Source organism: Hipposideros armiger, unplaced genomic scaffold (assembly GCF_001890085.2).
Source record: "Hipposideros armiger isolate ML-2016 unplaced genomic scaffold, ASM189008v1 scaffold_502, whole genome shotgun sequence".
NCBI lineage: Eukaryota > Metazoa > Chordata > Mammalia > Chiroptera > Hipposideridae > Hipposideros > Hipposideros armiger.
The window spans coordinates 894,246-905,741 of record NW_017731852.1 but is presented as its reverse complement, the minus strand read 5'-3'; the positions used below and the strand labels follow the sequence as shown (position 1 = coordinate 905,741).

Here is an 11,496-nt window from a genome sequence, read left to right as displayed (position 1 = left end):
AGGTTGAGCTGTTGTTCAGCATCTTAGCTGTAGAGGGCAGTGTCACTGGCCCTCATATGTGGGATCCGAACCGGGGTCCTCTGGCATCCCAAGCGAGTTCTTAACCATCGCACCACTCGGCCGGCCCTGGTTTGGTGTACTCTTTGTGTCTAGCTGGACTTCCTAAGGAGGTGGTGGCTTTTCCATTTCTGGAGACATATTAACAGAACCAGAACATCAACCATCTTAGGAAGACCAACATGATACTCTCTTTTGGATGGGCTATTTCTACCACATTCATCAATAACCCTTCCGCCTAGTGTTCCATACCTTGTGGTTAGATCCTGGACTAGCCAGCTAGTTGTCCTTCCTGGTGCCCTAGAGTCCTGCTGAAAAACTTTCAGTTCCTCTAGGAAGTCACATTCTCTTTCATTTCCTGATCTTTACATGTGCTGATTGCTCTAACTGAAACAGCCCCCCCAACTTCTTCTTGAAGCATCTCTGCTCCAATGCTTCATCTTTCAGAATGTAACCTTTCCCCTAGCATGTAAGCTCCTTCTGGAAGCTCTGGCATGTTTTCCAATATCACCAAGCAATTCCCTAATTCTCAGACATTGCCAACAGCATGTCCTACAAATTTAACTCATTTCTGACATTATCAACCTGGAGATAGCATCAGAGCTGTTTTTAAAAAAAATTCAACTGAGTGAATTTTAAAGATCTCATTGGCTTTATTCAACAACTCATGAATCGGATAGCATCCAATCTAGCAGATGGAAAGGAGCTCCAAAGAGCTGTGCTAGGCGAGATTTTAGAGGAGGAAGAGAGCAGGAACAAGGAAGTTGTAAAAGGCAAAAAAAGTGCATTGATTATTGCAAGGTTACTTTCCCTGAAGGGGATGGCTAGTGCTGATCAGGCGATTTCTGGTTTAAGATTCCATTTCTGGGAGAGCTGAAACTCTCACTAAATTAAGTCTTGGTTTGGTAACATGGGGCTTAGTATAAGTGATTCCATTTTGGGTCTGTTGTCTTGTTTCTAACAGATCTCACAGAGTAAGAGCTCAGTTCCATAAGACTGTCCCCAACTTCAGACACCAATTGCAAGTCCAGGCCACTCATATTCTGACCAATTGGCTGTAAGTCAGGGGTTCTCACGACCCCCACTCCTCAGTCCAATAATCTGTTAGAACAATTCACAAAGCTCAAGGAAACATTAACTCAAGTTACGTTTACTGGTTTATTGTACAGGATACAGATAAACAGCCAGATGAAGAAGTACATAGGACGAGGTCTGGAAGGATCCCAAGCATAAGAGCTTCTGTCCCTGTGGAACTGGGATGTACCACCCTCCTGCATATGAATGCCTCACCAACCAGCTCACCAAATCTCATTGTTCAAGAGTTTTTATAGGGCTTAATCTCCAGCCCCTTCACCTCAGAAATTCCAACCCTCTAATCACTTGACCATCCTGAGGCTATTAAGGGGCCTACTCTAAGTCATCTCATTAATATAAACTCTGGTGTGGTCAAAAGAGACTCCTTATGAATAAGAAAAGATATTCTTTTTTTTTAAGATCTTTTTTTTTAATTGGGGAATTGGGGGAAGGGGAACAGACAAGTTGCTGTCCTTTTGTTCTTCAGTCTACTTGTGGAGGACATTGCTTCACTGGCCCAAGTTGGCACCATCATTGCTCTCTTCCTGGGCGAGGCAGATCAGTCGCTGGCTTCTGGACGGCTGCTCACGGCGGCTGCTGGCCGCTCACGCTGGCTGCTGGCTACACACAGTAGCCCATGGCAACCCACTGCAGCAGGGGCTGCAGCCTACACCATCACCAGCAACTCAGGGCAGCCCAGCTCCAGATTGAGCTGTTGTTCAGCATTTTAGCTGTGAAGGGCAGTGTCACTGGCCCGCATATGTGGAATCCGAACCAGGGCCCTCTGGTGTCCCAAGCCAACTCTTAACCATCACACCACTCAGCCGGCCCAAGAAAATATATTCTTGTCAAGAAATTACAAGAGTTTTAGGAGCTCTGTGCCAGGAACTGGACTTAAGAAGAAATACTGTATATTGCTTATTATATCAAAAAAAGCTATTCTAGGGGCCAGCCGAGTGGCTCAGTTGGTTAAGAGGTGCGAGCTCTGAACAACAGGGTCACTGGTTCGATTCCCACGTGAGCCAGTGAGCTGCGCCCAACCTGAGCTGCCACTGGGCTGCCAATGGATGGCAGGATGGCTCAGCAGGTGAGAGCATGTGCTCCCAACAACAAGGTTGCCTGTTCGAGATGGTGGGCTATGCCCACCTGTGACTAAAGACAACTCTGCACCTTGAGCTGAGCTGCTGCCTGGGTGGCTCAGGGGATAGAGCGTGCACTCTTAACAACAAGGCTGCTGGTTCGACTCCTACATGGGATGGCTACGCCCACTTGCAACAGGTTGAGCACGGCACCTTAAGCTGAGCGGTGCTACTGGATTTGGAGCTGAGCTTGCTGCGCCCTCCACAGCTGGGATTGAGGGACAACAACTTGGCTGTTCCCCTTCCCCCAATTCCCCAGCTATGTTTCCCTCCTCCAATTCCCCAATTAAAAAAAAAAAAGCTATCCTAGATTCCCTGCACACTGAGTCAGGGGGCTCCTCTCAGCTCTCCCAACCTCTTCTCCACATACCATGCAGAAATCCCATGCTTTCAGATCAGCCTCCCCATCTAGACTGTGAGTTTCACATGGAGAGTCTGTCCTTGGCTCAAAGTAGGTGTTCAACAAGTGTCTACTGAACAGATGAAGTAAGTGAGCAAATGTTGGCTCATTCCACTGCCCAGTTTAATTTCTACATCACCCACAGACACGTCTTTTAATACCACCTCCTCTAGGAAGCCCTCCTTTCCTATCCACTTGGAGCGCCTTCCCAAGTAGTTGAGCTGCACAGACTCTGTCACACCCTGTAAGCTATGATTTGGCAGCAGGAAGTTTCCCCCAAAGACCTGCCCAGGTCAGACCTCATTTACCTCCCCAATTCTTAGATAAGCGCCACCTGCTGCTTTAGAGGCATCAGTCTCTCCTTCTTTGAAATGTGGCCTCTCAGAAACTTGCCCGCAATGGAATTCCAGAACCTCAGCTAACATCCACAGAACAGGAGGTGAACCCGTGGGCTGTGGGCAGGGATCAAAAGCCTGTCGGGGGGCGGCTGGTTAGCTCAGTTGGTTAGAGCTCAATGCTCATAACACCAAGGTTGCCGGTTCGATTCCCACATGGGCCACTGAGATGTGCCCTCCACAACTAGAATGAAACAACTACTCGGCTTGGAGTTGGGGCAGCTGGTTAGCTCAGTTGGTTAGAGTGCAGTGCTCATAACACCAAAGTTGTCACCCAAGGTTGCCACCCAAGGTTGCCGGTTCGATCCCCACGCCCTCCACAACTAGACTGAAACAACTACTTGACTTGGAGCTGATGGGTCCTGGAAAAACACTGTTCCCCCAATTTAATAAATTAATAAATAAATAAATAATAAATAAATAAATAAATAAATAAATAAATAAATAAAGCAAGCAAGCTTGTCAGGTTTCTCCCCAGGCTAGACAGTGCCACCCAGGGGCTCAAAGTGGCTTCAACACAGGTTTCCAGAACAAATACCATACCTTCCAGCCTCCTTGCCTTTGCGCTGGCTGGACCCCATGCCTGGCACGCCGCCCTTCCCCCATCTCTCTGACATTTTAATGTTCTTGTGAGTGACGTCACGGTTCTCCAGATTTGCTCATTTTCCTCACCTTGAGCCTTAGTTCCTCCTGATCTCTGCTGCCCTCGAGAACCCCAGGGAGGAGGGTGAGACCTGCAGCAGTCTGCCCTGCAGTAGTCCACTCCTGGGTCAGCTGTTGCTTCATCCCAGAAGACTCCATTTCTGGTGTTGCAGGTGAGCTGTGCCTCACATCGTGGAACAAGGAGACTTCCGCGAACATAGGTATACTTCTCTTATCTTTGGGGGAAAACCTCCTTAGTCTTCTAGGTGTCACCAAACATCTTACTTCTGCCTTCACTTCTTCTTCCCCTCTCTCCACTGCCCCGCCTCCCACCACTCTCCATAATGATCAATGATGGTATCTACCTTCCCCTTGAGAAAACCAACAGACCCATTTTGCCTTGGCCTTATCCATTATAGGGGTGGTCACTCCCTCCTTCCTGCTTGAACCCCATTCTCATCTAGGACTTCTCCTACCTTCCAGGCTGCTCTTGCTCCTCCTCTTTTCACAGGTTCTTCTTCTGCCTGATAGCTAACATCATGTTTCCTTAAAAAGAAAAACAAAGTCAGAGGACTCATACTTTCCAATTTCAAGACTTACTATAAAGCTACAGTAAGCAAAACAGTGTGGTCCTGGCATAAGGATAGATGTTTAACCAATGGAATAGAATGGAGAGTCCAGAATAAACCCATATACATCTACGGCCAGTTGATTTTTTACAATGGTGCCAAGTCCATTCAATGGGGGTGGGAATAGTGTCTTCAATAGATGGTGCTGGGACACTTGGGTTTCTACATGTGAGATAATGAAATTGCACTCCTACCTCATACCATATACAAAAATTAACTGCAAATGGATTACCTACCTAAATATAAGAACTAAAACCATAGGGCTCTTAGAAGAAAACATAGGGGTAAATCTTTATGACACTGGATTTGGCAATAGATTTTTAGGTATGGCATCAAAAGCACAGGCAACAAAATAAAAAATAGATGAATTGGACTTCATCAAAATGTAATTATATGTCTGATAAGGGTTTAATATCCAGAATATATAAAGGACTCCTGCAACTCAACCATAAATAAAAACATACAACTCAGTTTAAAACTGGGCAAAAGACATGAATAGACATTTGTCCAAAGATGATATACAAATGGCCAATATAAGCACATGAAAACATGCTCAACATCACTAGTCATTAGGTAAGTGCCACTTAAAATCACAATGAGATAACACTTCACGCTTTCTAGGATGGCTATAATGTTTAAAAATGAAAAACACTGGGCCGACCGAGTGGCGCGATGGTTAAGAACTCGCTTGGGATGCCAGAGGGCCCCGGTTCAGATCCCACATATGAGGGCCAGTGACACTGCCCTCTACAGCTAAGATGCTGAACAACAGCTCAACCTGGAGCTGGGCTGCCATGAGTCGCCGGCGACGGCGTGGGCTGCAGTCCCTGTGGCAGTGGATTGCCATGGGCTACCGTGTGTGGCCAGCAGCCAGCGTGAGCGGCCAGCAGCCGCAGTGAGTGGCCGTCCAGAAGCCGGCGGCTGATCTGCCTCGCCAGAGAAGAGCGCAATGATGGTGCCAACTTGGGCCAGTGAAGCAACATCCTCCACAACTAGATTGAAGAACAAAACGACAGCAACTTGTCTGTTCCCCTTTCCCCAATTCCCCAGCACTGTTCCCATCCCCCTAATTCCCCAATAAAAAAAATCTTAAAAAATAAATAAATAAATGAAAAACACCATTGGCGAGGATGTGGAGAAATTGGAAACCTCATGAATTGTTGGTGGGAATGTAAAATGGTGCAGCTGCTGTAGAAAACAGTGTGGCATGTCTTCAAAAAGCTAAACATAGAATTACCATATGATATAGCAAGTCCATTCCTGGGTGTATACCAAAAGAATTGAAAACAGGGACTCAACAGCAGCCAGTGGCTCAGTTAGAGCGCATGCTCTGGACTTCAAGGTTGCCGGTTCGATTCCCACATGGGATGATGGGCTGCACCACCCACAACTAGATTGAAAACAGTGACTGGACTTGGAGCTGAGTTGCCCCTCTACAACTAGATTGAAGGACAACAACTTGACTTGGAGCTGATGGGTCCTGGAAAAAACACAGTTACTCAATTTTTAAAAAAGAAAAGATATATTCAGGATATTATAAAAAGAGAAAGAAAGAAAGAAAGAAAACAGGAACTCAAAGAGTACTTGTACACCCATGTTCACAGCAGCATGATTCACAATAGCCAAAAGGTGAAAACAACCCAAGTGCCCATAGATGAATGAATAAACAAAAAAAGTACATACGATGGAATATTATTCAGCCATAAAAAGGAATGAAGTTGTGAGCCGGCCCAGAGGCTCAGTTGGTTCAAAGTGCAAGCTCTGAGCAACAGTGTCGCCGGTTCGATTCCCACATGGGTCAGTAAGGCGTGCCCGAGCTGAGCTGCCTCTGATCTGCCAACAGGTAGCAGGATGGCTCAGCTAGTGAGAGCATGGCTCCTAACAAGGTTGTCAGTTAGACTCTCACATGAGAGAGTGGGCATAGCCCACCCACAACTAAGATTGAACACGGCACCTTGAGCTGAGCAGCCGCGAGCTGCCAATGGGAGGCCATCGGCCACTGGACTTGGAGCCAAGCGAGCTGAGCCCTACACAACTAAGATTGAAGGACAATAACTTGGCTGTTCCCCTTCCCCAATTCCCCAACACTGTTCCCCTTCCCCAATTTCCTAATAAAATCTTTTTTTAAAAAAAGGAATGAAGTTGTGATGGATCCTACAACATGGGTGAATCTTGAGGACATTATGCTCAGTGAAATAAGCCAGACATGAAAGACAAATATTGTATGATTCCACTTGTGTGATGTCTCTAGCAACTTCACAGAAACAAAAAGTAGAATGGAAGTTACCAGGGAGTTAGTGTTTAATGGGAACAGAAATTCTTTTTTCTTTCTTTCTTTCTTTCTTTCTTTCTTTCTTTCTTTCTTTCTTTCTTTCTTTCTTTCTTTCTTTCTTTCTTTCTTTCTTATTAGTTTCAGGTGTACAAAACAATGTAATAGTTAGACATTTCACCCCACACAGGGGACAGAATTTCTATTTGCAGGTGATGAAAAAGTTTTGGAAATAGTGATGGTTGCACAACATTGCAAACATACTTAATGCCACTGAATTGTACACATAAAAGTGGCAAGTGTTGGGGGTGACCAGTTAACTCAGTTGGTTAGAGTGTGATGCTGATAACACCAAGGTTGCCGGTTCAATCCCTGCGTGGGCCACTGTGAGCTGCGCCCTCCCAAAAGAGTCAACTATGCCATTGTAGCATGAAAGCAATGTGTAACCAATGATCATGGCTGTTCCCCAATAAAATTTTTTTAAAAACTAAGTAAGTGTTATGTCACACACACACACACCAGGGCGTTCCAAAAAAAAGTACACATTTTAAGAGATGTTATCTGGGCCAGCCGAGTGGTGCGTTGGTTGATTTGGCTTGGGACGCCAGCTCTGAGCAGCAGGGTCCCGGTTTGGATCCCTCATGAGGGCCAGTGACACTGCCCTCTACAGCTAAGATGGTGAACACAGCTTAACCTGGAGCTGGGCTGTCGTGAGTCGCCAGTGGCGGCAGAGGCTGCAGCCCCTGCCAGTGGGCTGCCATGAACTACCAGAGTGGCTGGCAGCCAGCGTGAATGGCCAGCAGCCGGTGTGAGCTGCTGTGAGACATCGTGAGCGGCCGTCCAACGAGGCCAACGAGCAACTGCCTCACCCGGGAAGGGCGCAATGATAATACTAACATGGGCCAGTGAAGCGACGTCCTCCACAACTAGATTGAAGAACAAAAAGTACAGCAACTTGTCTGTTCCCCTCCCCCAATTCCCCAATAAAATCTTTATATAAAAAAAAGAGATGTTATCTATGTATCACTTTTCAAAGTTGATTGAATTATGGTAGCAATGTGTAGTATGACATTCGCTCAAATGATGGCATTAATCAGAGTGGCCGGATAGCTCAGCTGGTTAGAGTGCAGTTCTCATAACACCAAGGTTACTGGTTTGATCCCCACATGGGCCACTGAATGCTCCCTTCACAACTAGATTGAAACAACTACTTGACTTGAAGCTGATGGGTCCTGGAAAAACACACTGTTCCCCAATAAAAAAAGAAGGCATTAATCAAATGAATGCTAGCATCATTCATTACAGTACAATTTTAATACAGTTTTTCCTTTCTTAAAATGTGTATACTTTTTTTGGCACCCTCTGTATATGTATATATACGTATATACATATACACATATATGTATATATATATATGTATGTGTACATATGTATATTTTTTAACCACAATTAAAGTTTTTTAAAAGAGAGAGAGAGAGAGAGAGAGAGAGAGAGCCAAAGCTGCAATGTTTCTCAAGGTCAAGCCTCAGAACTAGACCAGCATCATCTCTGATACATTCTGTTGATCAGAACAAGTGACAAAGCCAGCTCAGATTCAAGTGATGGAGAAACAGACTCCACCTCATCATAGGAGAAGCTACAAATATTGTCACCTTTTTTGTTCTCCATGAGACATGTATGAGGTCTAAGCTCACATTAATCAATATTCACAATAAAGGATTTTTGAGTCCAAAGTTTAACCCAGAAAAAATTTGATTGCACTAAAATTTGTTATGGCTAAATACTGACAGGAAAAAAAAAGCCTTTTAATTAATTTAAATATGGAAAACTTGATTCCGAAGAAAAGACAACCACACACAAAAATTCACAGTGGTAGAATCGACACTTGGTAAAAATTGGACAAAAAGGGCCTGATTGATGAATTAAATGTTTACAGCAAAAATTACATGGAAAAAATGTTCCTGATAAAAATTATTTCAATCAAATAAAAATGAACTTTGAAAATAATTTGGGAACAGTATAACTGCTCTGAATCAAAAAAAAAAAACGATCCAGGAATCTAATTGGCTAGATGCAGTTTATCATTCAAAAGTCTTTTCTCAACAAAAATGTGTTGGATTTTTTCCCCCACTGTGCTTATAAAAATGGAATCAAAGTGTCCCCAGAATAAAACCATCCTTTCTGAGGAAATGGCAGTGGGAGAATGAGAGGGTCCTGTGCATCTTCCTGATGTTTGATTTGATTCCCTAGACACCAGATGCCCCTATCTCCCAGGCAAGGCCCCAGAAACAAACTGGTCATGACCCCTTTCTTGGGAGCCCTGAACCCCACACAGGCATGTACCTCTGCAGACCCCTCTGTCTCCCACATCTTGGCTATCCATCCAGGTTTTTCTGTTCCTTGAATGTTGTGGCTCACACCAAACTGTTTTTTCCTGAAAAAGAACCTCTGGAAACAAGAGCAAACCCTGAGACTGTGGCCCCTTGATGGCTCCTCAGTCTTCCACACGGAGGAACCAGCTCAGGGATTGTCCCTTGCTGGTTTCTTGGCCTTCACCACATCCTGGCATCACTCTTGCCCTCCTGACTTAACATTCTGTATCCCATATCCAACCATGTCCACAGGGGTCTGCAGGCCCCTCCCAAGTCCACCCAGAAATCAGGGGACAATGTCCATAAATTCATTTCAGCTTCAAAGTCAGCAAATCCAAAGTCACCTTTTAACTTTGTCAGGACTATAAAATGCCCACACATAAGCTGACTTTAAAAAGAGGGAGGTAAAGATCTGTTCTTTAAAAAATACAAAATGAGAAAAGGGGATATGGGCTTGTGAGGGAGACAGAATGTATTATATTTATTTTTACCACCTGAGTTTTTAGAAATATGTTTTGGGGCTTTTCTTAACAGTTCCAGAATTTCAATAGGTGCAATGTAGATAGTGAGAGAGAGGAAGAGAGGGAAGACGTACAGAGACACAGAGAAAGTAGAGACAGCAGCAAAATGGGTGTAGACAGATTCAGAGTGTAGACTGGGCAGAGAGAATAGACAGACAGACTGTAGACAGGGACAAAATGTAGCTGGGACAGAGTAGAAAGGCAGAGAGAGGTGGACAAGGGCAGGGAGCAAAGGGATGTCCGTCATTGCTTCCCAAACCAGACAGAATCCCCTACTATTTAGAAGGTTGACATCTAGACCTTAGAATGTCCTTGCACACCCCACTCTGGGTCTCACCCAGCCCTCCTGTTCCCCATTCTGTCTCCCCATTTTCAGTCCCCATTCTGAATTTATGATGTCACCCTCTCGTGACAGGGTCCTTCCCTGCCCCACCCCTCCAGGGCTCATCCCTGCATCTTGGGGTGGAAGCGTGTCCTTTTTGCTAAGTCTTGTCTGCTGTCAATGATTGTCCCTACATGTCCTTCCCTAGCGTGAGTGACCCCCGCCTTCTCTTCCCTGTTAAAGAGTTTTGGGCCCATCATTCATTTATTCATTCATTCATCAAACATTTATAAGCAGTTCCCATGTGCAGGGCCCTTACTCAACAATACTGGGGACCCCGGAAAGACCTGACTTAGGCCCCTTACCCCCGCAGCTATCAGTCTGGGCACTGTGAGCCTCAAAGAAGATACTTAACTGGGCCTAGATAGACTAGGGCAGGGGACTGGCCTGTGTCTTCGTCTCCCGTGTGACCTCCGCCCCCAAGCACAGAGCCGGGCTCAAAGGAATGTCCTATCACCACCCCTTCAGCCTTAGGGATTTCTGGCAACGCCTCTTCTCAGACCCAACCTTACCTGGCCCCGCCCCATCGTTGTCTAGGCCACACCCCCAAACCCCTCCCCTATGTCATTCAATCCTGGACTCAAGCCCCACCGCAGGGAGGCTAACCTCATACCAATCTCACGATCCCATTGGCCAGAGAGTGTCACTTCACCGCCCTCCTTCAGTTTCATTGACTTCTTAGGTGTCAATCTTCTTTATAGAGTCCTAACAGTTGCTATGGCTTGGTTTGAGGGACAAATAATAATGGACATCTCAGGACATCTCGTTATTGGGCAGAAATCCTGGGTCTGGGCGGGGCTTAATGCCAAACGCCTGGCTGCCTCAGTCTGGGGTTCCTCAGGACGGCAACCTTCCCTCAGAGACATACCCCTCTTTCCTTGCTATTGGTTTCTCTACGTGTTGATCAACAGGATTCAACATTCTGATAGGTAAAACCACTCGTCCTTCATTGAGTCCCTAATTTCAATTCGCTTCTCTCTTCAGAGGCGGCAACCTTCTGGCCGTAGTCAGGTCCCGCCTCACGGAATGGACACGGATTGGCCAAACATCCAGTCACTCCTAGCAAATAGGCGGAGCCAGGGTGCCTGGGGGCGGTGAATTGGCTGACTGGGCCTCGGGGGCGGGGCAGCGGCTCCTGTCAGCCGGTGAAATGGCAGCGGCGGAGCCGGTGGCGGCGGCGGTCTCAGGGGGCGGCTGAGGGGGCCGGGCCGGGGCTCCGGGGCAAGCTGCGCGGCGGGGATCCGGCGGCGCGGCCCGGGACGGCGAGGCTCGGCACGGCGATGGCGGCGCGCTCGGCGCAGGTAGGGAGGCGGCGCGGGCCGGGCCTCCCGGGCGCCTTCTTAGGCCAGCGGCTCTGCGCTGCGGCCCGCGGGGGCCGGGAAAACTGGGAGTCCGGCCGCGTCGCCCCGGAACCCGCGCTGGGAGCCCTCGGCACTCCCAGCACGGAACTGGCCGTCAGCCTCAGGCCCCGGCCTCCGCCCACCCTCCTTCCCGACGCCTCCCGACTTCTCAGGGCCCCTCCCCGGACCCTTCCAGGCACCCCCTCTCCCACCCCGCCCCTTCCCGGGGAAGCCCCCTCAGGCCCATGATCCCCACCCACCCTCTTTACTGACCCT

General features: G+C 47.2%; 1 protein-coding gene across 5 annotated transcripts in view; it reads left to right on the top strand.

Moving 5' to 3' along the window:
- The first annotated feature begins 11,079 nt into the window (after positions 1-11,079).
- The window catches only part of EVI5L (ecotropic viral integration site 5 like), a 29,789-nt gene continuing 29,372 nt past the window's right edge, over positions 11,080-11,496 (top strand). For 2 of the 5 annotated variants that reach the window (XM_019667670.1, XM_019667667.1), the window contains exon 1: positions 11,115-11,181. The gene's annotated coding sequence lies outside the window, so the exon portion shown is untranslated. Of the gene's footprint in view, positions 11,182-11,496 lie in introns of all 5 variants that reach the window. The other 3 variants (XM_019667671.1, XM_019667669.1, XM_019667668.1) reach the window with 3 other exon arrangements.